Source organism: Camelus bactrianus, chromosome 30, assembly GCF_048773025.1.
Source record: "Camelus bactrianus isolate YW-2024 breed Bactrian camel chromosome 30, ASM4877302v1, whole genome shotgun sequence".
Lineage (NCBI taxonomy): Eukaryota > Metazoa > Chordata > Mammalia > Artiodactyla > Camelidae > Camelus > Camelus bactrianus.
In genome coordinates this window covers 4,239,699-4,266,483 of record NC_133568.1, presented here as the reverse complement: position 1 = coordinate 4,266,483, position 26,785 = coordinate 4,239,699, and positions in this window count along the sequence as shown.

Genomic DNA, 26,785 nt, shown 5'->3' with positions numbered 1-26,785 from the left:
TGGGGAGACGTTCGTTCATCTAGCACAAAGGGAACAGGTGGCAGGAGAAACTTTTACTCTGGTTTCTCAGTCTGTTTCCTAGTGCCGGTTTGAAGTTCCTGCAGTTTTCACTGTAAAACCGGGTTGGATCTAGTACCTCCCCATATATATGTATGGAGAGGAGTTTGCAACTGAAAAGAAACTTTGTGTTCCCAACAAGCTAGGTGAAGGACGGCTTTCACACACACTTATCTCTCAGAACTGAGCATGTGGAGTGATGTTCGTTCATCTAGCACAAAGGGAACGGGTTGCAGGGGAAACTTTTACTCTGGTTTCTCAGTCTGTTTCCTAGTGCCGTTTTGAAGTTCCTGCAGTTTTCACTGTAAAAACGAGTTGGAGCTAGTACCTCCCCAGTTAAATGTATGTAGTGGAGTTTTCAACTGAAAAGAATCTTTGTGTTCCCAACAAGCTATGTGAAGTACGGCTTTCACTCACAAATATCTCTCAGAACTGAGCATGTGGAGAGACGTTCGTTCACCTAGCACAAAAGGAACGGGTTACAGGAGAAACTTTTACTCTGGTTTCTCAGTCTGTTTCCTAGTGCTGGTTTGAAGTTCCTGCAGTTTTCACTGTAAAACCGGGATGGAGGTAGTACCTCCCCATAGATATGTATGAGGTGGAGTTTGCAACTAAAAAGAAACTTTGTGTTCCCAACAAGCTAGGTGAAGGACGGCTTTCACACAAACTTATCTCTCAGAACTGAGCATGTGGGGAGACGTTCGTTCATCTAGCACAAAGGGAACAGGTGGCAGGAGAAACTTTTACTCTGGTTTCTCAGTCTGTTTCCTAGTGCCGGTTTGAAGTTCCTGCAGTTTTCACTGTAAAACCGGGATGCAGGTATTACCTCCCCTTAGATATGTATGAGGTGGAGTTTGCAACTGAAAAGAAACTTTGTGTTCCCAACAAGCTAGGTGAAGGACGGCTTTCACACACACTTATATCTCAGAACTGAGCATGTGGAGAGACGTTCGTTCATCTAGCACAAAGGGAACGGGTTGAAGGGGAAACTTTTACTCTGGTTTCTCAGACTGTTTCCTAGTGCCGGTTTGAAGTTCCTGCAGTTTTCACTGTAAAACCGAGTTGGGGCTAGTACCTCCCCAAGTATATGTATGGAGTGGAGTTTGCAACAGAAAAGAAACTTTGTGTTCCCAACAAGCTAGGTGAAGTACGGCTTTCACACACACTTATCTCTCAGAACTGAGCATGTGGAGAGACGTTCGTTCACCTAGCACAAAGGGAACGGGTTGCAGGAGAAACTTTTACTCTGGTTTCTCAGTCTGTTTCCTAGTGCCGGTTTGATGTTCCTGCAGTTTTCACTGTAAAACCGGGTTGGAGCTAGTACCTCCACATATATATGTATGGAGTGGAGTTTGCAACAGAAAAAACTTTGTGTTCCCAACATCCTAGGTGAAGTACGGCTTTCACACACACTTATCTCTCAGAACTGAGCATGTGGAGAGACGTTCGTTCATCAAGCACAAAGGGAACGGGTTGCAGGAGAAACTTTTACTCTGGTTTCTCAGTCTGTTTCCTAGTGCCGTTTTGATGCTCCTGCAGTTTTCACTGTAAAACCGAGTTGAAGCTAGTACCTCCCCATATATATGTATGGAGTGGAGTTTGCTACTGAAAAGAAACTTTGTGTTCCCAACAAGCTAGGTGAAGGACGGCTTTCACACACACTTATCTCTCAGAACTGAGCATGTGGAGAGACGTTCGTTCATCTAGCACAAAGGGAACGGGTTGCAGGAGAAACTTTTACTCTGGTTTCTCAGTCGGTTTCCTAGTGCCGGTTTGAAGTTCCTGCAGTTTTCACTGTAAAACCGGGTTGGATATAGTACCTCCCCATATATATGTATGGAGAGGAATTTGCAACTGAAAAGAAACTTTGTGTTCCCAACAAGCTAGGTGAAGGACGGCTTTCACACACACTTATCTCTCAGAACTGCGCATGTGGAGAGACGTTCGTTCATCTAGCACAAAGGGAACGGGTTGCAGGGGAAACTTTTACTCTGGTTTCTCAATCTGATTCCTAGTGCCGGTTTGAAGTTCCTGCAGTTTTCACTGTAAAACCGGGTTGTATCTAGTACCTCCCCATATATATGTATGGAGAGGAGTTTGCAACTGAAAAGAAACTTTGTGTTCCCAACAAGCTAGGTGAAGGACGGCTTTCACACACACTTATCTCTCAGAACTGAGCATGTGGAGAGACGTTCGTTCATCTAGCACAAAGGGAACGGGTTGCAGGGGAAACTTTTACTCTGGTTTCTCAGTCTGTTTCCTAGTGCCGGTTTGAAGTTCCTGCAGTTTTCACTGTAAAACCGGGATGGAGGTAGTACCTCCCCATAGATATGTATGAGGTGGAGTTTGCAACTAAAAAGAAACTTTGTGTTCCCAACAAGCTAGGTGAAGGACGGCTTTCACACAAACTTATCTCTCAGAACTGAGCATGTGGGGAGACGTTCGTTCATCTAGCACAAAGGGAACGGGTTGAAGGGGAAACTTTTACTCTGGTTTCTCAGACTGTTTCCTAGTGCCGGTTTGAAGTTCCTTCAGTTTTCACTGTAAAACCGAGTTGGTGCTAGTACTTCCCCAAGTATATGTATGGAGTGGGGTTTGCAACAGAAAAGAAACTTTGTGTTCCCAACAAGCTAGGTGAAGTACGGCTTTCACACACACTTATCTCTCAGAACTGAGCATGTGGAGAGACGTTCGTTCACCTAGCACAAAGGGAACGGGTTGCAGGAGAAACTTTTACTCTGGTTTCTCAGTCTGTTTCCTAGTGCCGGGTTGATGTTCCTGCAGTTTTCACTGTAAAACCGGGTTGGAGCTAGTACCTCCACATATATATGTATGGAGTGGAGTTTGCAACAGAAAAGAAACTTTGGGTTCCCAACAACCTAGGTGAAGTACGGCTTTCACACACACTTATCTCTCAGAACTGAGCATGTGGAGAGACGTTCGTTCATCAAGCACAAAGGGAACGGGTTGCAGGAGAAACTTTTACTCTGGTTTCTCAGTCTGTTTCCTAGTGCCGTTTTGATGCTCCTGCAGTTTTCACTGTAAAACCGAGTTGAAGCTAGTACCTCCCAATATATATGTATGGAGTGGAGTTTGCAACTGAAAAGAAACTTTGTGTTCCCAACAAGCTAGGTGAAGGACGGCTTTCACACACACTTATCTCTCAGAACTGAGCATGTGGAGAGACGTTCGTTCATCTAGCACAAAGGGAACGGGTTGCAGGAGAAACTATTACTCTGGTTTCACAGTCTGCTTCCTAGTGCCGTTTTGAAGTTCCTGCAGTTTTCACTGAAAAATCGAGTTGGAGCTAGTACCTCCCCATGTAAATGTATGGAGTGGAGTTTTCAACTGAATAGAATCTTTGTGTTCCCAACAAGCTACGAGAAGTACGGCTTTCACTCACAAATATCTCTCAGAACTGAGCATGTGGAGAGACTTTCGTTCACCTAGCACAAAGGGAACAGGTTACAGGAGAAACTTTTACTCTGGTTTCTCAGTCTGTTTCCTAGTGCCGGTTTGAAGTTCCTGCAGTTTTCACTGTAAAAATGGGATGGAGCTAGTACCTCCCCATATATATGTATGGAGAGGAGTTTGCAACAGAAAAGAAACTTTGTGTTCCCAACAAGCTAGGTGAAGTACGGCTTTCACACACACTTATCTCTCAGAACTGAGCATGTGGAGAGATGTTCGTTCATCTAGCACAAAGGGAACGGGTTGAAGGGGAAACTTTTACTCTGGTTTCTCAGTCTGTTTCCTAGTGCCGGTTTGAAGTTCCTGCAGTTTTCACTGTAAAACCGTGTTGGAGGTAGTACCTCCCCAAAGATATGTATGAGGTGGAGTTTGCAACTGAAAAGAAAATTTGTGTTCCCAACAAGCTAGGTGAAGGACGGCTTTCACACACACATATCTCTCAGAACTGAGCATGTGGAGAGACGTTCGTTCATCTAGCACAAAGGGAACGGGTTGCAGGAGAAACTTTTACTCTGGTTTTTCAGTCTGTTTCCTAGTGCCGGTTTGAAGATCCTGCAGTTTTCACTGTAAAACCGGGTTGGATCTAGTACCTCCCCATATATATGTATGGAGAGGAGTTTGCAACTGAAAAGAAACTTTGTGTTCCCAACAAGCTAGGTGAAGGACGGCTTTCACACACACTTATCTCTCAGAACTGAGCATGTGGAGTGATGTTCGTTCATCTCGCACAAAGGGAACGGGTTGCAGGGGAAACTTTTACTCTGGTTTCTCAGTCTGTTTCCTAGTGCCGTTTTGAAGTTCCTGCAGTTTTCACTGTAAAACCGAGTTGGAGCTAGTACCTCCCCAGTTAAATGTATGTAGTGGAGTTTTCAACTGAAAAGAATCTTTGTGTTCCCAACAAGCTATGTGAAGTACGGCTTTCACTCACAAATATCTCTCAGAACTGAGCATGTGGAGAGACGTTCGTTCACCTAGCACAAAAGGAACGGGTTACAGGAGAAACTTTTACTCTGGTTTCTCAGTCTGTTTCCTAGTGCTGGTTTGAAGTTCCTGCAGTTTTCACTGTAAAACCGGGATGGAGGTAGTACCTCCCCATAGATATGTATGAGGTGGAGTTTGCAACTAAAAAGAAACTTTGTGTTCCCAACAAGCTAGGTGAAGGACGGCTTTCACACAAACTTATCTCTCAGAACTGAGCATGTGGGGAGACGTTCGTTCATCTAGCACAAAGGGAACAGGTGGCAGGAGAAACTTTTACTCTGGTTTCTCAGTCTGTTTCCTAGTGCCGGTTTGAAGTTCCTGCAGTTTTCACTGTAAAACCGGGATGGAGGTAGTACCTCCCCTTAGATATGTATGAGTTGGAGTTTGCAACTGAAAAGAAACTTTGTGTTCCCAACAAGCTAGGTGAAGGACGGCTTTCACACACACTTATATCTCAGAACTGAGCATGTGGAGAGACTTTCGTTCATCTAGCACAAAGGGAACGGGTTGAAGGGGAAACTTTTACTCTGGTTTCTCAGACTGTTTCCTAGTGCCGGTTTGAAGATCCTGCAGTTTTCACTGTAAAACCGGGTTGAAGCTAGTACTTCCCCAAGTATATGTATGGAGTGGGGTTTGCAACAGAAAAGAAACTTTGTGTTCCCAACAAGCTAGTTGAAGGACGGCTTTCACACACACTTATCTCTCAGAACTGAGCATGTGGAGAGACGTTCGTTCATCTAGCACAAAGGGAACGGGTTGAAGGGGAAAATTTTACTCTGTTTTCTCAGTCTGTTTCCTAGTGCCGGTTTGAAGTTCCTGCAGTTTTCACTGTAAAACCGTGTTGGAGGTAGTTCCTCCCCATAGATATGTATGGAGAGGAGTTTGCAACTGAAAAGAAACTTTGTGTTCCCAACAAGCTAGGTGAAGGACGGCTTTCACACACACATCTCTCAGAACTGAGCATGTGGAGTGATGTTCGTTCATCTCGCACAAAGGGAACGGGTTGCAGGGGAAACTTTTACTCTGGTTTCTCAGTCTGTTTCCTAGTGCCGTTTTGAAGTTCCTGCAGTTTTCACTGTAAAACCGAGTTGGAGCTAGTACCTCCCCAGTTAAATGTATGTAGTGGAGTTTTCAACTGAAAAGAATCTTTGTGTTCCCAACAAGCTATGTGAAGTACGGCTTTCACTCACAAATATCTCTCAGAACTGAGCATGTGGAGAGACGTTCGTTCACCTAGCACAAAAGGAACGGGTTACAGGAGAAACTTTTACTCTGGTTTCTCAGTCTGTTTCCTAGTGCTGGTTTGAAGTTCCTGCAGTTTTCACTGTAAAACCGGGATGGAGGTAGTACCTCCCCATAGATATGTATGAGGTGGAGTTTGCAACTAAAAAGAAACTTTGTGTTCCCAACAAGCTAGGTGAAGGACGGCTTTCACACAAACTTATCTCTCAGAACTGAGCATGTGGGGAGACGTTCGTTCATCTAGCACAAAGGGAACAGGTGGCAGGAGAAACTTTTACTCTGGTTTCTCAGTCTGTTTCCTAGTGCCGGTTTGAAGTTCCTGCAGTTTTCACTGTAAAACCGGGATGGAGGTAGTACCTCCCCTTAGATATGTATGAGGTGGAGTTTGCAACTGAAAAGAAACTTTGTGTTCCCAACAAGCTAGGTGAAGGACGGCTTTCACACACACTTATCTCTCAGAACTGAGCATGTGGAGAGACGTTCGTTCATCTAGCACAAAGGGAACGGGTTGCAGGAGAAACTTTTACTCTGGTTTCTCAGTCTGTTTCCTAGTGCCGGTTTGAAGTTCCTGCAGTTTTCACTGTAAAACCGGGTTGGATATAGTACCACCCCATATATATTTATGGAGAGGAGTTTGCAACTGAAAAGAAACTTTGTGTTCCCAACAAGCTAGGTGAAGGACGGCTTTCACACACACTTATCTCTCAGAACTGAGCATGTGGAGAGACGTTCGTTCATCTAGCACAAAGGGAACGGGTTGCAGGGGAAACTTTTACTCTGGTTTCTCAGTCTGTTTCCTAGTGCCGGTTTGAAGTTCCTGCAGTTTTCACTGTAAAACCGAGTTGCAGCTAGTACTTCCCCAAGTATATGTATGGAGTGGGGTTTGCAACAGAAAAGAATCTTTGTGTTCCCAACAAGCTAGGTGAAGTACGGCTTTCACACACACTTATCTCTCAGAACTGAGCATGTGGAGAGACGTTCGTTCATCTAGCACAAAGGGAACGGGTTGCAGGAGAAACTTTAACTCTGGTTTCTCAGTCTGTTTCCTAGTGCCGGTTTGAAGTTCCTGCAGTTTTCACTGTAAAACCGGGTTGGAGCTAGTACCTCCCCATAGATATGTATGGAGAGGAGTTTGCAACTGTAAAGAAACTTTGTGTTCCCAACAAGCTAGGTGAAGGACGGCTTTCACACACACTTATCTCTCAGAACTGAGCATGTGGAGAGACGTTCGTTCATCTAGCACAAAGGGAACGGGTTGCAGGGGAAACTTTTACTCTGGTTTCTCAATCTGATTCCTAGTGCCGGTTTGAAGTTCCTGCAGTTTTCACTGTAAAACCGGGTTGTATCTAGTACCTCCCCATATATATGTATGGAGAGGAGTTTGCAACTGAAAAGAAACTTTGTGTTCCCAACAAGCTAGGTGAAGGACGGCTTTCACACACACTTATCTCTCAGAACTGAACATGTGGAGAGACGTTCGTTCATCTAGCACAAAGGGAACGGGTTGCAGGGGAAACTTTTACTCTGGTTTCTCAGTCTGTTTCCTAGTGCCGGTTTGAAGTTCCTGCAGTTTTCACTGTAAAACCGAGTTGGAGCTAGTACTTCCCCAAGTATATGTATGGAGTGGGGTTTGCAACAGAAAAGAAACTTTGTGTTCCCAACAAGCTAGGTGAAGGACGGCTTTCACACACACCTATCTCTCAGAACTGAGCATGTGGAGAGACGATCGTTCATCTAGCACAAAGGGAACGGGTTGCAGGAGAAACTTTTACTCTGTTATCTCAGTCCGTTTCCTAGTGCCGTTTTGAAGTTCCTGCAGTTTTCACTGTAAAACCGAATTGAATCTAGTACCTCCCCATATATATGTATGGAGTGGAGTTTGCAACTGAAAAGAAACTTTGTGTTCCCAACAAGCTAGGTGAAGGACGGCTTTCACACACACTTATCTCTCAGAACTGAGCATGTGGAGAGACGTTCGTTCACCTAGCACAAAGGGAACGGGTTACAGGAGAAACTTTTACTCTGGTTTCTCAGTCTGTTTCCTAGTGCCGGTTTGAAGTTCCTGCAGTTTTCACTGTAAAACCGGGATGGAGGAAGTACCTCCCCATAGATATGTATGAGGTGGAGTTTGCAACTAAAAAGAAACTTTGTTTTCCCAACAAGCTAGTTGAAGGACGGCTTTCACACACACTTATCTCTGAGAACTGAGCACGTGGAGAGACGTTCGTTCATCTAGTAAAAAGGGAACGGGTTGCAGGAGAAACTTTTACTCTGGTTTCTCAGTCTGTTTCCTAGTGCCGGTTTGAAGTTCCTGCAGTTTTCACTGTAAAACCGGGTTGTATCTAGTACCTCCCCATATATATGTATGGAGAGGAGTTTGCAACTGAAAAGAAACTTTGTGTTCCCAACAAGCTAGGTGAAGGACGGCTTTCACACACACTTATCTCTCAGAACTGAGCATGTGGAGAGACGTTCGTTCATCTAGCACAAAGGGAACGGGTTGCAGGGGAAACTTTTACTCTGTTTTCTCAGTCTGTTTCCTAGTGCCGGTTTGAAGTTCCTGCAGTTTTCACTGTAATACCGTGTTGAAGCTAGTACTTCCCCAAGTATATGTATGGAGTGGGGTTTGCAACAGAAAAGAAACTTTGTGTTCCCAACAAGCTAGTTGAAGGACGGCTTTCACACACACTTATCTCTCAGAACTGAGCATGTGGAGAGATGTTCGTTCATCTAGCACAAAGGGAACGGGCTGAAGGGAAAATTTTACTCTGGTTTCTCAGTCTGTTTCCTAGTGCCGGTTTGAAGTTCCTGCAGTTTTCACTGTAAAACCGTGTTAGAGGTAGTACATCCCCATAGATATGTATGAGGTGGAGTTTGAAACTGAAAAGAAACTTTGTGTTCCCAACAAGCTAGGTGAAGGACGGCTTTCACACACACTTATCTCTCAGAACTGAGCATGTGGAGAGACGTTCGTTCATCTAGCACAAAGGAACGGGTTGCAGGAGAAACTTTTACTCTGGTTTCTCAGTCTGTTTCCAAGTGACGGTTTGAAGTTCCTGCAGTATTCACTGTAAAACCGGGATGGAGGTAGTACCTCCCCTTAGATATGTATGAGTTGGAGTTTGCAACTGAAAAGAAACTTTGTGTTCCCAACAAGCTAGGTGAAGGACGGCTTTCACACACACTTATATCTCAGAACTGAGCATGTGGAGAGACGTTCGTTCATCTAGCACAAAGGGAACGGGTTGAAGGGGAAACTTTTACTCTGGTTTCTCAGACTGTTTCCTAGTGCCGGTTTGAAGTTCCTGCAGTTTTCACTGTAAAACCGAGTTGGGGCTAGTACTTCCCCAAGTATATGTATGGAGTGGGGTTTGCAACAGAAAAGAAACTTTGTGTTCCCAACAAGCTAGGTGAAGTACGGCTTTCACACACACTTATCTCTCAGAACTGAGCATGTGGAGAGACGTTCGTTCATCTAGCACAAAGGGAACAGGTGGCAGGAGAAACTTTTACTCTGGTTTCTCAGTCTGTTTGCTAGTGCCGGTTTGAAGTTCCTGCAGTTTTCACTGTAAAAATGGGATGGAGCTAGTACCTCCCCATATATATGTATGGAGAGGAGTTTGCAACAGAAAAGAAACTTTGTGTTCCCAACAAGCTAGGTGAAGTACGGCTTTCACACACACTTATCTCTCAGAATTGAGCATGTGGAGAGATGTTCGTTCATCTAGCACAAAGGGAACAGGTGGCAGGAGAAACTTTTACTCTGGTTTCTCAGTCTGTTTCCTAGTGCCGGTTTGAAGTTCCTGCAGTTTTCACTGTAAAACCAGGATGGAGGTAGTACCTCCCCTTAGATATGTATGAGGTGGAGTTTGCAACTGAAAAGAAACTTTGTGTTCCCAACAAGCTAGGTGAAGGACGGCTTTCACACACACTTATATCTCAGAACTGAGCATGTGGAGAGACGTTCGTTCATCTAGCACAAAGGGAACGGGTGAAGGGGAAACTTGTACTCTGGTTTCTCAGACTGTTTCCTAGTGCCGGTTTGAAGTTCCTGCAGTTTTCACTGTAAAACCGAATTGGGGCTAGTACTTCCCCAAGTATATGTATGGAGTGGGGTTTGCAACAGAAAAGAAACTTTGTGTTCCCAACAAGCTAGGTGAAGGACGGCTTTCACACACATTTATCTCTCAGAACTGAGCATGTGGAGAGACGTTCGTTTATCTAACACAAAGGGAACGGGTTGCAGGTGAAAATTTTACTCCGGTTTTTCAGTCTGTTTCCTAGTGCCGGTTTGAAGTTCCTGCAGTTTTCACTGTAAAACCGAGTTGGAGCTAGTACCTCCCCATATAAATGTATGTAGTGGAGTTTGCAACTGAAAAGAAATTTTGTGTTCCCAACAAGCTAGGTGAAGGACGGCTTTCACTCACACTTATCTCTCACAACTGAGCATGTGGAGAGACGTTCGTTCATCTAGCACAAAGGGAACGGGTTGCAGGAGAAACTTTTACTCTGGTTTCTCAGTCTGTTTCCTAGTGCCGGTTTGAAGTTCCTGCAGTTTTCACTGTAAAACCGAGTTGAAGCTAGTACCTCCCCATATAAATGTATGTAGTGGAGTTTGCAACTGAAAAGAAGTTTTGTGTTCCCAACAAGCTAGGTGAAGGACGGCTTTCACTCACACTTATCTCTCAGAACTGAGCATGTGGAGAGACGTTCTTTCATCTAGCACAAAGGGAACGGGTTACAGGAGAAACTTTTACTCTGGTTTCTCAGTCTGTTTCCTAGTGCCGGTTTGAAGTTCCTGCAGTTTTCACTGTAAAACCGAGTTGGAGCTAGTACCTCCCCATATAAATGTATGTAGTGGAGTTTGCAACTGAAAAGAAATTTTGTGTTCCCAACAAGCTAGGTGAAGGACGGCTTTCACTCACACTTATCTCTCAGAACTGAGCATGTGGAGAGACGTTCTTTCATCTAGCACAAAGGGAACGGGTTACTGGAGAAACTTTTACTCTGGTTTCTCAGTCTGTTTCCTAGTGCCGGTTTGAAGTTCATGCAGTTTTCACTGTAAAACCGAGTTGGAGCTAGTACCTCCCCATATATATGTATGGAGTGGAGTTTGCAACTGAAAAGAAACTTTGTGTTCCCAACAAGCTAGGTGAAGGACGGCTTTCACACACACATATCTCTCACAACTGAGCATGTGGAGAGACGTTCGTTCATCTAGCACAAAGGGAACGGGTTGCAGGAGAAACTTTTACTCTGGTTTCTCAGTCTGTTTCCTAGTGCCGGTTTGAAGTTCCTGCAGTTTTCACTGTAAAACCGGGATGGAGGTAGTACCTCCCCATAGATATGTGTGAGGTGGAGTTTGCAACTGAAAAGAAACTTTGTGTTCCCAACAAGCTAGGTGAAGGACGGCTTTCACACACACTTATATCTCAGAACTGAGCATGTGGAGAGACGTTCGTTCATTCTAGCACAAAGGGAACGGGTTCCAGGAGAAACTTTTACTCTGGTTTCTCAGTCTGTTTCCTAGTGCCGGTTTGAAGTTCCTGCAGTTTTCACTGTAAAACCGGGTTGGATCTAGTACCTCCCCATATATATGTATGGAGAGGAGTTTGCAACTGAAAAGAAACTTTGTGTTCCCAACAAGCTAGGTGAAGGACGGCTTTCACACACACTTATCTCTCAGAACTGAGCATGTGGAGAGACGTTCGTTCATCTAGCACAAAGGGAACGGGTTGCAGGGGAAACTTTTACTCTGGTTTCTCAGTCTGTTTCCTAGTGCCGGTTTGAAGTTCCTGCAGTTTTCACTGTAAAACCGAGTTGGAGCTAGTACTTCACCAAGTATATGTATGGAGTGGGGTTTGCAACAGAAAAGAATCTTTGTGTTCCCAACAAGCTAGGTGAAGTACGGCTTTCACACACACTTATCTCTCAGAACTGAGCATGTGGAGAGACGTTCGTTCATCTAGCACAATGGGAACGGGTTGCAGGAGAAACTTTTACTCTGGTTTCTCAGTCTGTTTCCTAGTGCCGGTATGAAGTTCCTGCAGTTTTCACTGTAAAACCGTGTTGGAGCTAGTACCTCCCCATAGATATGTATGGAGAGGAGTTTGCAACTGTAAAGAAACTTTGTGTTCCCAACAAGCTAGGTGAAGGACGGCTTTCACACACACCTATCTCTCAGAACTGAGCATGTGGAGAGACGTTCGTTCACCTAGCACAAAAGAAACGGGTTGCAGGAGAAACTTTTACTTTGGTTTCTCAGTCTGTTTCCTACTGCCGTTTTGAAGTTCCTGCAGTTTTCACTGTAAAACCGAATTGAATCTAGTACCTCCCCATATATATGTATGGAGTGGAGTTTGCAACTGAAAAGAAACTTTGTGTTCCCAACAAGCTAGGTGAAGTACGGCTTTCACACACACTTATCTCTCAGAACTGAGCATGTGGAGAGACGTTCGTTCACCTAGCACAAAGGGAACGGGTTACAGGAGAAACTTTTACTCTGGTTTCTCAGTCTGTTTCCTAGTGCCGGTTTGAAGTTCCTGCAGTTTTCACTGAAAAACCGGGATGGAGGAAGTACCTCCCCATAGATATGTATGAGGTGGAGTTTGCAACTAAAAAGAAACTTTGTTTTCCCAACAATCTAGTTGAAGGACGGCTTTCACACACACTTACCTCTGAGAACTGAGCACGAGGAGAGACGTTCGTTCATCTAGTACAAAGGGAAAGGGTTGCAGGAGAAACATTTACTCTGGTTTCTCAGTCTGTTTCCTAGTGCCGGTTTGAAGTTCCTGCAGTTTTCACTGTAAAAACGAGTTGGAGCTAGTACCTCCCCATATATATGTATGGAGTGGAGTTTGCAACAGAAAAGAAACTTTGTGTTCCCAACAAGCTAGGTGAAGGACGGCTTTCACACACACTTATCCCTCAGAACTGAGCATGTGGAGAGATGTTCGTTCATCTAGCACAAAGGGAACGGGTTGAAGGGGAAACTTTTACTCTGGTTTCTCAGTCTGTTTCCTAGTGCCGGTTTGAAGTTCCTGCAGTTTTCACTGTAAAACCGTGTTGGAGGTAGAACCTCCCCATAGATATGTATGAGGTGGAGTTTGCAACAGAAAAGAAACTTTGTGTTCCCAACAAGTTGGTGAAGGACGGCTTTCACACACATTTATCTCTCAGAACTGAGCATGTGGAGAGACGTTCGTTTATCTAACACAAAGGGAACGGGTTGCAGGTGAAAATTTTACTCCGGTTTTTCAGTCTGTTTCCTAGTGCCGGTTTGAAGTTCCTGCAGTTTTCACTGTAAAACCGAGTTGGAGCTAGTACCTCCCCATATAAATGTATGTAGTGGAGTTTGCAACTGAAAAGAAATTTTGTGTTCCCAACAAGCTAGGTGAAGGACGGCTTTCACTCACACTTATCTCTCACAACTGAGCATGTGGAGAGACGTTCGTTCATCTAGCACAAAGGGAACGGGTTGCAGGAGAAACTTTTACTCTGGTTTCTCAGTCTGTTTCCTAGTGCCGGTTTGAAGTTCCTGCAGTTTTCACTGTAAAACCGAGTTGAAGCTAGTACCTCCCCATATAAATGTATGTAGTGGAGTTTGCAACTGAAAAGAAATTTTGTGTTCCCAACAAGCTAGGTGAAGGACGGCTTTCACTCACACTTATCTCTCAGAACTGAGCATGTGGAGAGACGTTCTTTCATCTAGCACAAAGGGAACGGGTTACAGGAGAAACTTTTACTCTGGTTTCTCAGTCTGTTTCCTAGTGCCGGTTTGAAGTTCCTGCAGTTTTCACTGTAAAACCGAGTTGGAGCTAGTACCTCCCCATATAAATGTATGTAGTGGAGTTTGCAACTGAAAAGAAATTTTGTGTTCCCAACAAGCTAGGTGAAGGACGGCTTTCACTCACACTTATCTCTCAGAACTCAGCATGTGGAGAGACGTTCTTTCATCTAGCACAAAGGGAACGGGTTACTGGAGAAACTTTTACTCTGGTTTCTCAGTCTGTTTCCTAGTGCCGGTTTGAAGTTCCTGCAGTTTTCACTGTAAAACCGGGATGGAGGTAGTACCTCCCCATAGATATGTATGAGGTGGAGTTTGCAACTTAAAAGAAACTTTGTGTTCCCAACAAGCTAGGTGAAGGACGGCTTTCACACACACTTATATCTCAGAACTGAGCATGTGGAGAGACGTTCGTTCATCTAGCACAAAGGGAACGGGTTCCAGGAGAAACTTTTACTCTGGTTTCTCAGTCTGTTTCCTAGTGCCGGTTTGAAGTTCCTGCAGTTTTCACTGTAAAACCGGGTTGGATCTAGTACCTCCCCATATATATGTATGGAGAGGAGTTTGCAACTGAAAAGAATCTTTGTGTTCCCAACAAGCTAGGTGAAGTACGGCTTTCACACACACTTATCTCTCAGAACTGAGCATGTGGAGAGACGTTCGTTCATCTAGCACAATGGGAACGGTTTGCAGGAGAAACTTTTACTCTGGTTTCTCAGTCTGTTTCCTAGTGCCGGTTTGAAGTTCCTGCAGTTTTCACTGTAAAACCGTGTTGGAGCTAGTACCTCCCCATAGATATGTATGGAGAGGAGTTTGCAACTGTAAAGAAACTTTGTGTTCCCAACAAGCTAGGTGAAGGACGGCTTTCACACACACCTATCTCTCAGAACTGAGCATGTGGAGAGACGTTCGTTCACCTAGCACAAAAGGAACGGGTTGCAGGAGAAACTTTTACTTTGGTTTCTCAGTCTGTTTCCTACTGCCGTTTTGAAGTTCCTGCAGTTTTCACTGTAAAACCGAATTGAATCTAGTACCTCCCCATATATATGTATGGAGTGGAGTTTGCAACTGAAAAGAAACTTTGTGTTCCCAACAAGCTAGGTGAAGTACGGCTTTCACACACACTTATCTCTCAGAACTGAGCATGTGGAGAGACGTTCGTTCACCTAGCACAAAGGGAACGGGTTACAGGAGAAACTTTTACTCTGGTTTCTCAGTCTGTTTCCTAGTGCCGGTTTGAAGTTCCTGCAGTTTTCACTGAAAAACCGGGATGGAGGAAGTACCTCCCCATAGATATGTATGAGGTGGAGTTTGCAACTAAAAAGAAACTTTGTTTTCCCAACAATCTAGTTGAAGGACGGCTTTCACACACACTTATCTCTCAGAACTGAGCATGTGGAGAGACGTTCGTTCATCTAGTACAAAGGGAAAGGGTTGCAGGAGAAACATTTACTCTGGTTTCTCAGTCTGTTTCCTAGTGCCGGTTTGAAGTTCCTGCAGTTTTCACTGTAAAAACGAGTTGGAGCTAGTACCTCCCCATATATATGTATGGAGTGGAGTTTGCAACAGAAAAGAAACTTTGTGTTCCCAACAAGCTAGGTGAAGGACGGCTTTCACACACACTTATCTCTCAGAACTGAGCATGTGGAGAGATGTTCGTTCATCTAGCACAAAGGGAACGGGTTGAAGGGGAAACTTTTACTCTGGTTTCTCAGTCTGTTTCCTAGTGCCGGTTTGAAGTTCCTGCAGTTTTCACTGTAAAACCGTGTTGGAGGTAGAACCTCCCCATAGATATGTATGAGGTGGAGTTTGCAACTGAAAAGAAACTTTGTGTTCCCAACAAGCTAGGTGAAGGACGGCTTTCACACACAATTATCTCTCAGAACTGAGCATGTGGAGTGATGTTCGTTCATCTAGCACAAAGGGAACGGGTTGCAGGCGAAACTTTTACTCTGGTTTCTCAGTCTGTTTCCTAGTGCCGTTTTGAAGTTCCTGCAGTTTTCACTGTAAAACCGCGTTGGAGCTAGTACCTCCCCAGTTAAATGTATGTAGTGGAGTTTTCAACTGAAAAGAATCTTTGTGTTCCCAACAAGCTATGTGAAGTACGGCTTTCACTCACAAATATCTCTCAGAACTGAGCATGTGGAGAGACGTTCGTTCACCTAGCACAAAAGGAACGGGTTACAGGAGAAACTTTTACTATGGTTTCTCAGTCTGTTTCCTAGTGCCGGTTTGAAGTTCCTGCAGTTTTCATTGTAAAACCGGGATGGAGGTAGTACCTCCCCATAGATATGTATGAGGTGGAGTTTGCAACTAAAAAGAAACTTTGTGTTCCCAACAAGCTAGGTGAAGGACGGCTTTCACACAAACTTATCTCTCAGAACTGAGCATGTGGGGAGACGTTCGTTCATCTAGCACAAAGGGAACAGGTGGCAGGAGAAACTTTTACTCTGGTTTCTCAGTCTGTTTCCTAGTGCCGGTTTGAAGTTCCTGCAGTTTTCACTGTAAAACCGGGTTGGAGCTAGTACCTACACATATATATGTATGGAGTGGAGTTTGCAACAGAAAAGAAACTTTGTGTTCCCAACAACCTAGGTGAATTACGGCTTTCACACACACTTATCTCTCAGAACTGAGCATGTGGAGAGACGTTCGTTCACCTAGCACAAAGGGAACGGGTTACAGGAGAAACTTTTACTCTGGTTTCTCAGTCTGTTTCCTAGTGCCGGTTTGAAGTTCCTGCAGTTTTCACTGTAAAACCGAGTTGGGGCTAGTACTTCCCCAAGTATATGTATGGAGAGGAGTTTGCAACAGAAAAGAAACTTTGTGTTCCCAACAAGCTAGGTGAAGTACGGCTTTCACACACACTTATCTCTCAGAACAGAGCATGTGGAGAGACGTTCGTTCATCTAGCACAAAGGGAACGGTTTGCAGGGGAAACTTTTACTCTGGTTTCTCAGTCTGTTTCCTAGTGCCGGTTTGAAGTTCCTGCAGTTTTCACTGTAAAACCGAGTTGGAGCTAGTACCTCCCCATATAAATGTATGTAGTGGAGTTTGCAACTGAAAAGAAATTTTGTGTTCCCAACAAGCAAGGTGAAGGACGGCTTTCACTCACACTTATCTCTCAGAACTGAGCATGTGGAGAGACGTTCTTTCATCTAGCACAAAGGGAACGGGTTACAGGAGAAACTTTTACTCTGGTTTCTCAGTCTGTTTCCTAGTGCCGGTTTGAAGTTCCTGCAGTTTTCACTGTAAAACCGAGTTGGAGCTAGTACCTCCCCATATAAATGTATGTAGTGGAGTTTGCAACTGAAAAGAAATTTTGTGTTCCCAACAAGCTAGGTGAAGGACGGCTTTCACTCACACTTATCTCTCAGAACTGAGCATGTGGAGAGACGTTCTTTCATCTAGCACAAAGGGAACGGGTTACAGGAGAAACTTTTACTCTGGTTTCTCAGTATGTTTCCTAGTGACGGTTTGAAGTTCCTGCAGTTTTCACTGTAAAACCGAGTTGGAGCTAGTACCTACCCATATATATGTATGGAGTGGAGTTTGCAACTGAAAAGAAACTTTGTGTTCCCAAAAAGCTAGGTGAATTACGGCTTTCACACACACTTATCTCTCAGAACTGAGCATGTGGAGAGATGATCGTTCATCTAGCACAAAGGGAACGGGTTGCAGGAGAAACTTTTACTCTGGTTTCTCAGTCTGTTTCCTAGTGCCGGTTTGAAGTTCCTGCAGTTTTCACTGTAAAACCGTGATGGAGGTAGTACCTCCCCATAGATATGTATGAGGTGGAGTTTGCAACTGAAAAGAAACTTTGTGTTCCCAACAAGCTAGGTGAAGGACGGCTTTCACACACACTTATATCTCAGAACTGAGCATGTGGAGAGACGTTCGTTCATCTAGCACAAAGGGAACGGGTTCCAGGAGAAACTTTTACTCTGGTTTCTCAGTCTGTTTCCTAGTGCCGGTTTGAAGTTCCTGCAGTTTTCACTGTAAAACCGGGTTGGATCTAGTACCTCCCCATATATATGTATGGAGAGAAGTTTGCAACTGAAAAGAAACTTTGTGTTCCCAACAAGCTAGGTGAAGGACGGCTTTCACACACACTTATCTCTCAGAACTGAGCATGTGGAGAGACGTTCGTTCATCTAGCACAAAGGGAACGGGTTGCAGGGGAAACTTTTACTCTGGTTTCTCAGTCTGTTTCCTAGTGCCGGTTTGAAGTTCCTTCAGTTTTCACTGTAAAACCGAGTTGGAGCTAGTACTTCCCCAAGTATATGTATGGAGTGGGGTTTGCAACAGAAAAGAATCTTTGTGTTCCCAACAAGCTAGGTGAAGTACGGCTTTCACACACACTTATCTCTCAGAAATGAGCATGTGGAGAGACGTTCTTTCATCTAGCACAAAGGGAACGGGTTGCAGGAGAAACTTTTACTCTGGTTTCTCAGTCTGTTTCCTAGTGCCGGTTTGAAGTTCCTGCAGTTTTCACTGTAAAACCGTGTTGGAGCTAGTACCTCCCCATAGATATGTATGGAGAGGAGTTTGCAACTGTAAAGAAACTTTGTGTTCCCAACAAGATAGGTGAAGGACGGCTTTCACACACACTTATCTCTCAGAATTGAGCATGTGGAGAGACGTTCGTTCATCTAGCACAAAGGGAACGGGTTGCAGGGGAAACTTTTACTCTGGTTTCTCAATCTGATTCCTAGTGCCGGTTTGAAGTTCCTGCAGTTTTCACTGTAAAACCGGGTTGTATCTAGTACCTCCCCATATATATGTATGGAGAGGAGTTTGCAACTGAAAAGAAACTTTGTGTTCCCAACAAGCTAGGTGAAGGACGGCTTTCACACACACTTATCTCTCAGAACTGAGCATGTGGAGAGACGTTCGTTCATCTAGCACAAAGGGAACGGGTTGCAGGGGAAACTTTTACTCTGGTTTCTCAGTCTGTTTCCTAGTGCCGGTTTGAAGTTCCTGCAGTTTTCACTGTAAAACCGAGTTGGAGCTAGTACTTCCCCAAGTATATGTATGGAGTGGGGTTTGCAACAGAAAAGAAACTTTGTGTTCCCAACAAGCTAGGTGAAGGACGGCTTTCACACATACCTATCTCTCAGAACTGAGCATGTGGAGAGACGTTCGTTCATCTAGCACAAAGGGAACGGGTTGCAGGAGAAACTTTTACTCTGGTATTTCAGAATGTTTCCTAGTGCCGTTTTGAAGTTCCTGCAGTTTTCACTGTAAAACCGAATTGAATCTAGTACCTCCCCATATATATGTATGGAGTGGAGTTTGCAACTGAAAAGAAACTTTGTGTTCCCAACAAGCTAGGTGAAGGACGGCTTTCACACACACTTATCTCTCAGAACTGAGCATGTGGAGAGACGTTCGTTCACCTAGCACAAAGGGAACGGGTTACAGGAGAAACTTTTACTCTGGTTTCTCAGTCTGTTTCCTAGTGCCGGTTTGAAGTTCCTGCAGTTTTCACTGTAAAACCGGGATGGAGGAAGTACCTCCCCATAGATATGTATGAGGTGGGGTTTGCAACTAAAAAGAAACTTTGTTTTCCCAACAAGCTAGTTGAAGGACGGCTTTCACACACACTTATCTCTGAGAACTGAGCACGTGGAGAGACGTTCGTTCATCTAGTACAAAGGGAACGGGTTGCAGGAGAAACTTTTACTCTGGTTTCTCAGTCTGTTTCCTAGTGCCGGTTTGAAGATCCTGCAGTTTTCACTGTAAAACCGGGTTGTATCTAGTACCTCCCCATATATATTTATGGAGAGGAGTTTGCAACTGAAAAGAAACTTTGTGTTCCCAACAAGCTAGGTGAAGGACGGCTTTCACACACACTTATCTCTCAGAACTGAGCATGTGGAGAGACGTTCGTTCATCTAGCACAAAGGGAACGGGTTGCAGGGGAAACTTTTACTCTGGTTTGTCAGTCTGTTTCCTAGTGCCGGTTTGAAGTTCCTGCAGTTTTCACTGTAAAACCATGTTGGAGCTAGTACCTCCCCAGTTAAATGTATGTAGTGGAGTTTTCAACTGAAAAGAATCTTTGTGTTCCCAACAAGCTATGTGAAGTACGGCTTTCACTCACAAATATCTCTCAGAACTGAGCATGTGGAGAGACGTTCGTTCACCTAGCACAAAAGGAACGGGTTACAGGAGAAACTTTTACACTGGTTTCTCAGTCTGTTTCCTAGTGCTGGTTTGAAGTTCCTGCAGTTTTCACTGTAAAACCGGGATGGAGGTTGTACCTCCCCATAGATATGTATGAGGTGGAGTTTGCAACTAAAAAGAAACTTTGTGTTCCCAACAAGCTAGGTGAAGGACGGCTTTCACACAAACTTATCTCTCAGAACTGAGCATGTGGGGAGACGTTCGTTCATCTAGCACAAAGGGAACAGGTGGCAGGAGAAACTTTTACTCTGGTTTCTCAGTCTGTTTCCTAGTGCCGTTTTGAAGTTCCTGCAGTTTTCACTGTAAAACCGGGATGGAGGTAGTACCTCCCCTTAGATATGTATGAGGTGGAGTTTACAACTGAAAAGAAACTTTGTGTTCCCAACAAGCTAGGTGAAGGACGGCTTTCACACACACTTATATCTCAGAACTGAGCATGTGGAGAGACGTTCGTTCATCTAGCACAAAGGGAACGGGTTGCAGGAGAAACTTTTACTCTGGTTTCTCAGTCTGTTTCCTAGTGCCGGTTTGATGTTCCTGCAGTTTTCACTGTAAAACCGGGTTGGAGCCAGTACCTCCACATATATATGTATGGAGTGGAGTTTGCAACAGAAAAGAAACTTTGTGTTCCCAACAACCTAGTTGAAGTACGGCTTTCACACACACTTATCTCTCAGAACTGAGCATGTGGAGAGACGTTCGTTCATCAAGCACAAAGGGAACGGGTTGCAGGAGAAACTTTTACTCTGGTTTCTCAGTCTGTTTCCTAGTGCCGTTTTGATGCTCCTGCAGTTTTCACTGTAAAACCGAGTTGAAGCTAGTACCTCCCCATATATATGTATGGAGTGGAGTTTGCAACTGAAAAGAAACTTTGTGTTCCCAACAAGCTAGGTGAAGGACGGCTTTCACACACACTTATCTCTCAGAACTGAGCATGTGGAGAGACGTTCGTTCATCTAGCACAAAGGGAACGGGTTGCAGGAGAAACTTTTACTCTGGTTTCTCAGTCTGCTTCCTAGTGCCGTTTTGAAGTTCCTGCAGTTTTCACTGTAAAACCGAGTTGGAGCTAGTACCTCCCCATATAAATGTATGTAGTGGAGTTTGCAACTGAAAAGAAATTTTGTGTTCCCAACAAGCTAGGTGAAGGACGGCTTTCACTCACACTTATCTCTCAGAACTGAACATGTGGAGAGACGTTCTTTCATCTAGCACAAAGGGAACGGGTTACAGGAGAAACTTTTACTCTGGTTTCTCAGTCTGTTTCCTAGTGCCGGTTTGAAGTTCCTGCAGTTTTCACTGTAAAACCGAGTTGGAGCTAGTACCTCCCCATATATATGTATGGAGTGGAGTTTGCAACTGAAAAGAAACTTTGTGTTCCCAAAAAGCTAGGTGAATTACGGCTTTCACACACACTTATCTCTCAGAACTGAGCATGTGGAGAGATGATCGTTCATCTAGCACAAAGGGAACGGGTTGCAGGAGAAACTTTTACTCTGGTTTCTCAGTCTGTTTCCTAGTGCCGGTTTGAAGTTCCTGCAGTTTTCACTGTAAAACCGTGATGGAGGTAGTACCTCCCCATAGATATGTATGAGGTGGAGTTTGCAACTGAAAAGAAACTTTGTGTTCCCAACAAGCTAGGTGAAGGACGGCTTTCACACACACTTATATCTCAGAACTGAGCATGTGGAGAGACGTTCGTTCATCTAGCACAAAGGGAACGGGTTCCAGGAGAAACTTTTACTCTGGTTTCTCAGTCTGTTTCCTAGTGCCGGTTTGAAGTTCCTGCAGTTTTCACTGTAAAACCGGGTTGGATCTAGTACCTCCCCATATATATGTATGGAGAGAAGTTTGCAACTGAAAAGAAACTTTGTGTTCCCAACAAGCTAGGTGAAGGACGGCTTTCACACACACTTATCTCTCAGAACTGAGCATGTGGAGAGACGTTCGTTCATCTAGCACAAAGGGAACGGGTTGCAGGGGAAACTTTTACTCTGGTTTCTCAGTCTGTTTCCTAGTGCCGGTTTGAAGTTCCTGCAGTTTTCACTGTAAAACCGAGTTGGAGCTAGTACTTCCCCAAGTATATGTATGGAGTGGGGTTTGCAACAGAAAAGAATCTTTGTGTTCCCAACAAGCTAGGTGAAGTACGGCTTTCACACACACTTATCTCTCAGAAATGAGCATGTGGAGAGACGTTCTTTCATCTAGCACAAAGGGAACGGGTTGCAGGAGAAACTTTTACTCTGGTTTCTCAGTCTGTTTCCTAGTGCCGGTTTGAAGTTCCTGCAGTTTTCACTGTAAAACCGTGTTGGAGCTAGTACCTCCCCATAGATATGTATGGAGAGGAGTTTGCAACTGTAAAGAAACTTTGTGTTCCCAACAAGATAGGTGAAGGACGGCTTTCACACACACTTATCTCTCAGAATTGAGCATGTGGAGAGACGTTCGTTCATCTAGCACAAAGGGAACGGGTTGCAGGGGAAACTTTTACTCTGGTTTCTCAATCTGATTCCTAGTGCCGGTTTGAAGTTCCTGTAGTTTTCACTGTAAAACCGAGTTGGGGCTAGTACTTCCCCAAGTATATGTATGGAGTGGAGTTTGCAACTGAAAAGAAACTTTGTGTTCCCAACAAGCTAGGTGAAGGACGGCTTTCACACACACTTATCTCTCAGAACTGAGCATGTGGAGAGACGTTCGTTCATCTAGCACAAAGGGAACGGGTTGCAGGGGAAACTTTTACTCTGGTTTCTCAGTCTGTTTCCTAGTGCCGGTTTGAAGTTCCTGCAGTTTTCACTGTAAAACCGAGTTGGAGCTAGTACTTCCCCAAGTATATGTATGGAGTGGGGTTTGCAACAGAAAAGAAACTTTGTGTTCCCAACAAGCTAGGTGAAGGACGGCTTTCACACATACCTATCTCTCAGAACTGAGCATGTGGAGAGACGTTCGTTCATCTAGCACAAAGGGAACGGGTTGCAGGAGAAACTTTTACTCTTGTATCTCAGACTGTTTCCTAGTGCCGTTTTGAAGTTCCTGCAGTTTTCACTGTAAAACCGAGTTGGAGCTAGTACTTCCCCAAGTATATGTATGGAGTGGGGTTTGCAACAGAAAAGAAACTTTGTGTTCCCAACAAGCTAGTTGAAGGACGGCTTTCACACACACTTATCTCTCAGAACTGAGCATGTGGAGAGACGTTCGTTCATCTAGCACAAAGGGAACGGTTTGAAGGGGAAAATTTTACTCTGGTTTCTCAGTCTGTTTCCTAGTGCCGGTTTGAAGTTCCTGCAGTTTTCACTGTAAAACCGTGTTGGAGGTAGTTCCTCCCCATAGATATGTATGAGGTGGAGTTTGCAACTGAAAAGAAACTTTGTGTTCCCAACAAGCTAGGTGAAGGACGGCTTTCACACACACTTATCTCTCGGAACTGAGCATGTGGAGGGACGTTCGTTCATCTAGCACAAAGGGAACGGGTTGCAGGAGAAACTTTTACTCTGGTTTCTCAGTCTGTTTCCTAGTGCCGTTTTGAAGTTCCTGCAGTTTTCACTGTAAAACCGAGTTGGAGCTAGTACCTCCCCAGTTAAATGTATGTAGTGGAGTTTTCAACTGAAAAGAATCTTTGTGTTCCCAACAAGCTATGTGAAGTACGGCTTTCACTCACAAATATCTCTCAGAACTGAGCATGTGGAGAGACGTTCGTTCACCTAGCACAAAAGGAACGGGTTACAGGAGAAACTTTTACACTGGTTTCTCAGTCTGTTTCCTAGTGCTGGTTTGAAGTTCCTGCAGTTTTCACTGTAAAACCGGGATGGAGGTTGTACCTCCCCATAGATATGTATGAGGTGGAGTTTGCAACTAAAAAGAAACTTTGTGTTCCCAACAAGCTAGGTGAAGGACGGCTTTCACACAAACTTATCTCTCAGAACTGAGCATGTGGGGAGACGTTCGTTCATCTAGCACAAAGGGAACAGGTGGCAGGAGAAACTTTTACTCTGGTTTCTCAGTCTGTTTCCTAGTGCCGGTTTGAAGTTCCTGCAGTTTTCACTGTAAAACCGGGATGGAGGTAGTACCTCCCCTTAGATATGTATGAGGTGGAGTTTGCAACTGAAAAGAAACTTTGTGTTCCCAACAAGCTAGGTGAAGGACGGCTTTCACACACACTTATATCTCAGAACGGAGCATGTGGAGAGACGTTCGTTCATCTAGCACAAAGGGAACGGGTTGAAGGGGAAACTTTTACTCTGGTTTCTCAGACTGTTTCCTAGTGCCGGTTTGAAGTTCCTGTAGTTTTCACTGTAAAACCGAGTTGGGGCTAGTACTTCCCCAAGTATATGTATGGAGTGGGGTTTGCAACAGAAAAGAATCTTTGTGTTCCCAACAAGCTAGGTGAAGTACGGCTTTCACACACACTTATCTCTCAGAACTGAGCATGTGGAGAGACGTTCATTCACCTTGCACAAAGGGAACGGGTTGCAGGAGAAACTTTTACTCTGGTTTCTCAGTCTGTTTCCTAGTGCCGGTTTGATGTTCCTGCAGTTTTCACTGTAAAACCGGGTTGGAGCCAGTACCTCCACATATATATGTATGGAGTGGAGTTTGCAACAGAAAAGAAACTTTGTGTTCCCAACAACCTAGTTGAAGTACGGCTTTCACACACACTTATCTCTCAGAACTGAGCATGTGGAGAGACGTTCGTTCATCAAGCACAAAGGGAACGGGTTGCAGGAGAAACTTTTACTCTGGATTCTCAGTCTGTTTCCTAGTGCCGTTTTGATGCTCCTGCAGTTTTCACTGTAAAACCGAGTTGAAGCTAGTACCTCCCCATATATATGTATGGAGTGGAGTTTGCAACTGAAAAGAAACTTTGTGTTCCCAACAAGCTAGGTGAAGGACGGCTTTCACACACACTTATCTCTCAGAACTGAGCATGTGGAGAGACGTTCGTTCATCTAGCACAAAGGGAACGGGTTGCAGGAGAAACTTTTACTCTGGTTTCTCAGTCTGCTTCCTAGTGCCGTTTTGAAGTTCCTGCAGTTTTCACTGTAAAACCGAGTTGGAGCTAGTACCTCCCCATGTAAATGTATGCAGTGGAGTTTTCAACTGAAAAGAATCTTTGTGTTCCCAACAAGCTACGAGAAGTACGGCTTTCACTCACAAATATCTCTCAGAACTGAGCATGTGGAGAGACGTTCGTTCACCTAGCACAAAGGGAACAGGTTACAGGAGAAACTTTTACTCTGGTTTCTCAGTCTGTTTCCTAGTGCCGGTTTGAAGTTCCTGCAGTTTTCACTGTAAAAATGGGATGGAGCTAGTACCTCCCCATATATATGTATGGAGAGGAGTTTGCAACAGAAAAGAAACTTTGTGTTCCCAACAAGCTAGGTGAAGTACGGCTTTCACACACACTTATCTCTCAGAACTGAGCATGTGGAGAGACGTTCGTTCATCTAGCACAAAGGGAACGGGTTACAGGAGAAACTTTTACTCTGGTTTCTCAGTCTGTTTCCTAGTGCCGGTTTGAAGTTCCTGCAGTTTTCACTGTAAAACCGTGTTGGAGGTAGTACCTCCCCATAGATATGTATGAGGTGGAGTTTGCAACTGAAAAGAAACTTTGTGTTCCCAACAAGCTAGGTGAAGGACGGCTTTCACACACACTTATCTCTCAGAACTGAGCATGTGGAGTGATGTTCGTTCATCTAGCACAAAGGGAACGGGTTGCAGGGGAAACTTTTACTCTGGTTTCTCAGTCTGTTTCCTAGTGCCGTTTTGAAGTTCCTGCAGTTTTCACTGTAAAACCGAGTTGGAGCTAGTACCTCCCCAGTTAAATGTATGTAGTGGAGTTTTCAACTGAAAAGAATCTTTGTGTTCCCAACAAGCTATGTGAAGTACGGCTTTCACTCACAAATATCTCTCAGAACTGAGCATGTGGAGAGACGTTCGTTCACCTAGCACAAAAGGAACGGGTTACAGGAGAAACTTTTACTCTGGTTTCTCAGTCTGTTTCCTAGTGCTGGTTTGAAGTTCCTGCAGTTTTCAGTGTAAAACCGGGATGGAGGTAGTACCTCCCCTTAGATATGTATGAGGTGGAGTTTGCAACTGAAAAGAAACTTTGTGTTCCCAACAAGCTAGGTGAAGGACGGCTTTCACACACACTTATATCTCAGAACTGAGCATGTGGAGAGACGTTCGTTCATCTAGCACAAAGGGAACGGGTTGAAGGGGAAACGTTTACTCTGGTTTCTCAGACTGTTTCCTAGTGCCGGTTTGAAGTTCCTGCAGTTTTCACTGTAAAACCGAGTTGGGGCTAGTACTTCCCCAAGTATATGTATGGAGTGGGGTTTGCAACAGAAAAGAAACTTTGTGTTCCCAACAAGCTAGATGAAGTACGGCTTTCACACACACTTATCTCTCAGAACTGAGCATGTGGAGAGACGTTCGTTCACCTAGCACAAAGGGAACGGGTTGCAGGAGAAACTTTTACTCTGGTTTCTCAGTCTGTTTCCTAGTGCCGGTTTGATGTTCCTGCAGTTTTCACTGTAAAACCGTGTTGGAGCTAGTACCTCCCCATAGATATGTATGGAGAGGAGTTTGCAACTGTAAAGAATCTTTGTGTTCCCAACAAGCTAGGTGAAGGACGGCTTTCACACACACTTATCTCTCAGAACTGAGCATGTGGAGAGACGTTCGTTCATCTAGCACAAAGGGAACGGGTTGCAGGGGAAACTTTTACTCTGGTTTCTCAATCTGATTCCTAGTGCCGGTTTGAAGTTCCTGCAGTTTTCACTGTAAAACCGGTTTGTATCTAGTACCTCCCCATATATATGTATGGAGAGGAGATTGCAACTGAAAAGAAACTTTGTGTTCCCAACAAGCTAGGTGAAGGACGGCTTTCACACACACTTATCTCTCAGAACTGAGCATGTGGAGAGACGTTCGTTCATCTAGCACAAAGGGAACGGGTTGCAGGGGAAACTTTTGCTCTGGTTTCTCAGTCTGTTTCCTAGTGCCGGTTTGAAGTTCCTGCAGTTTTCACTGTAAAACCGGGATGGAGGTAGTACCGCCCCATAGATA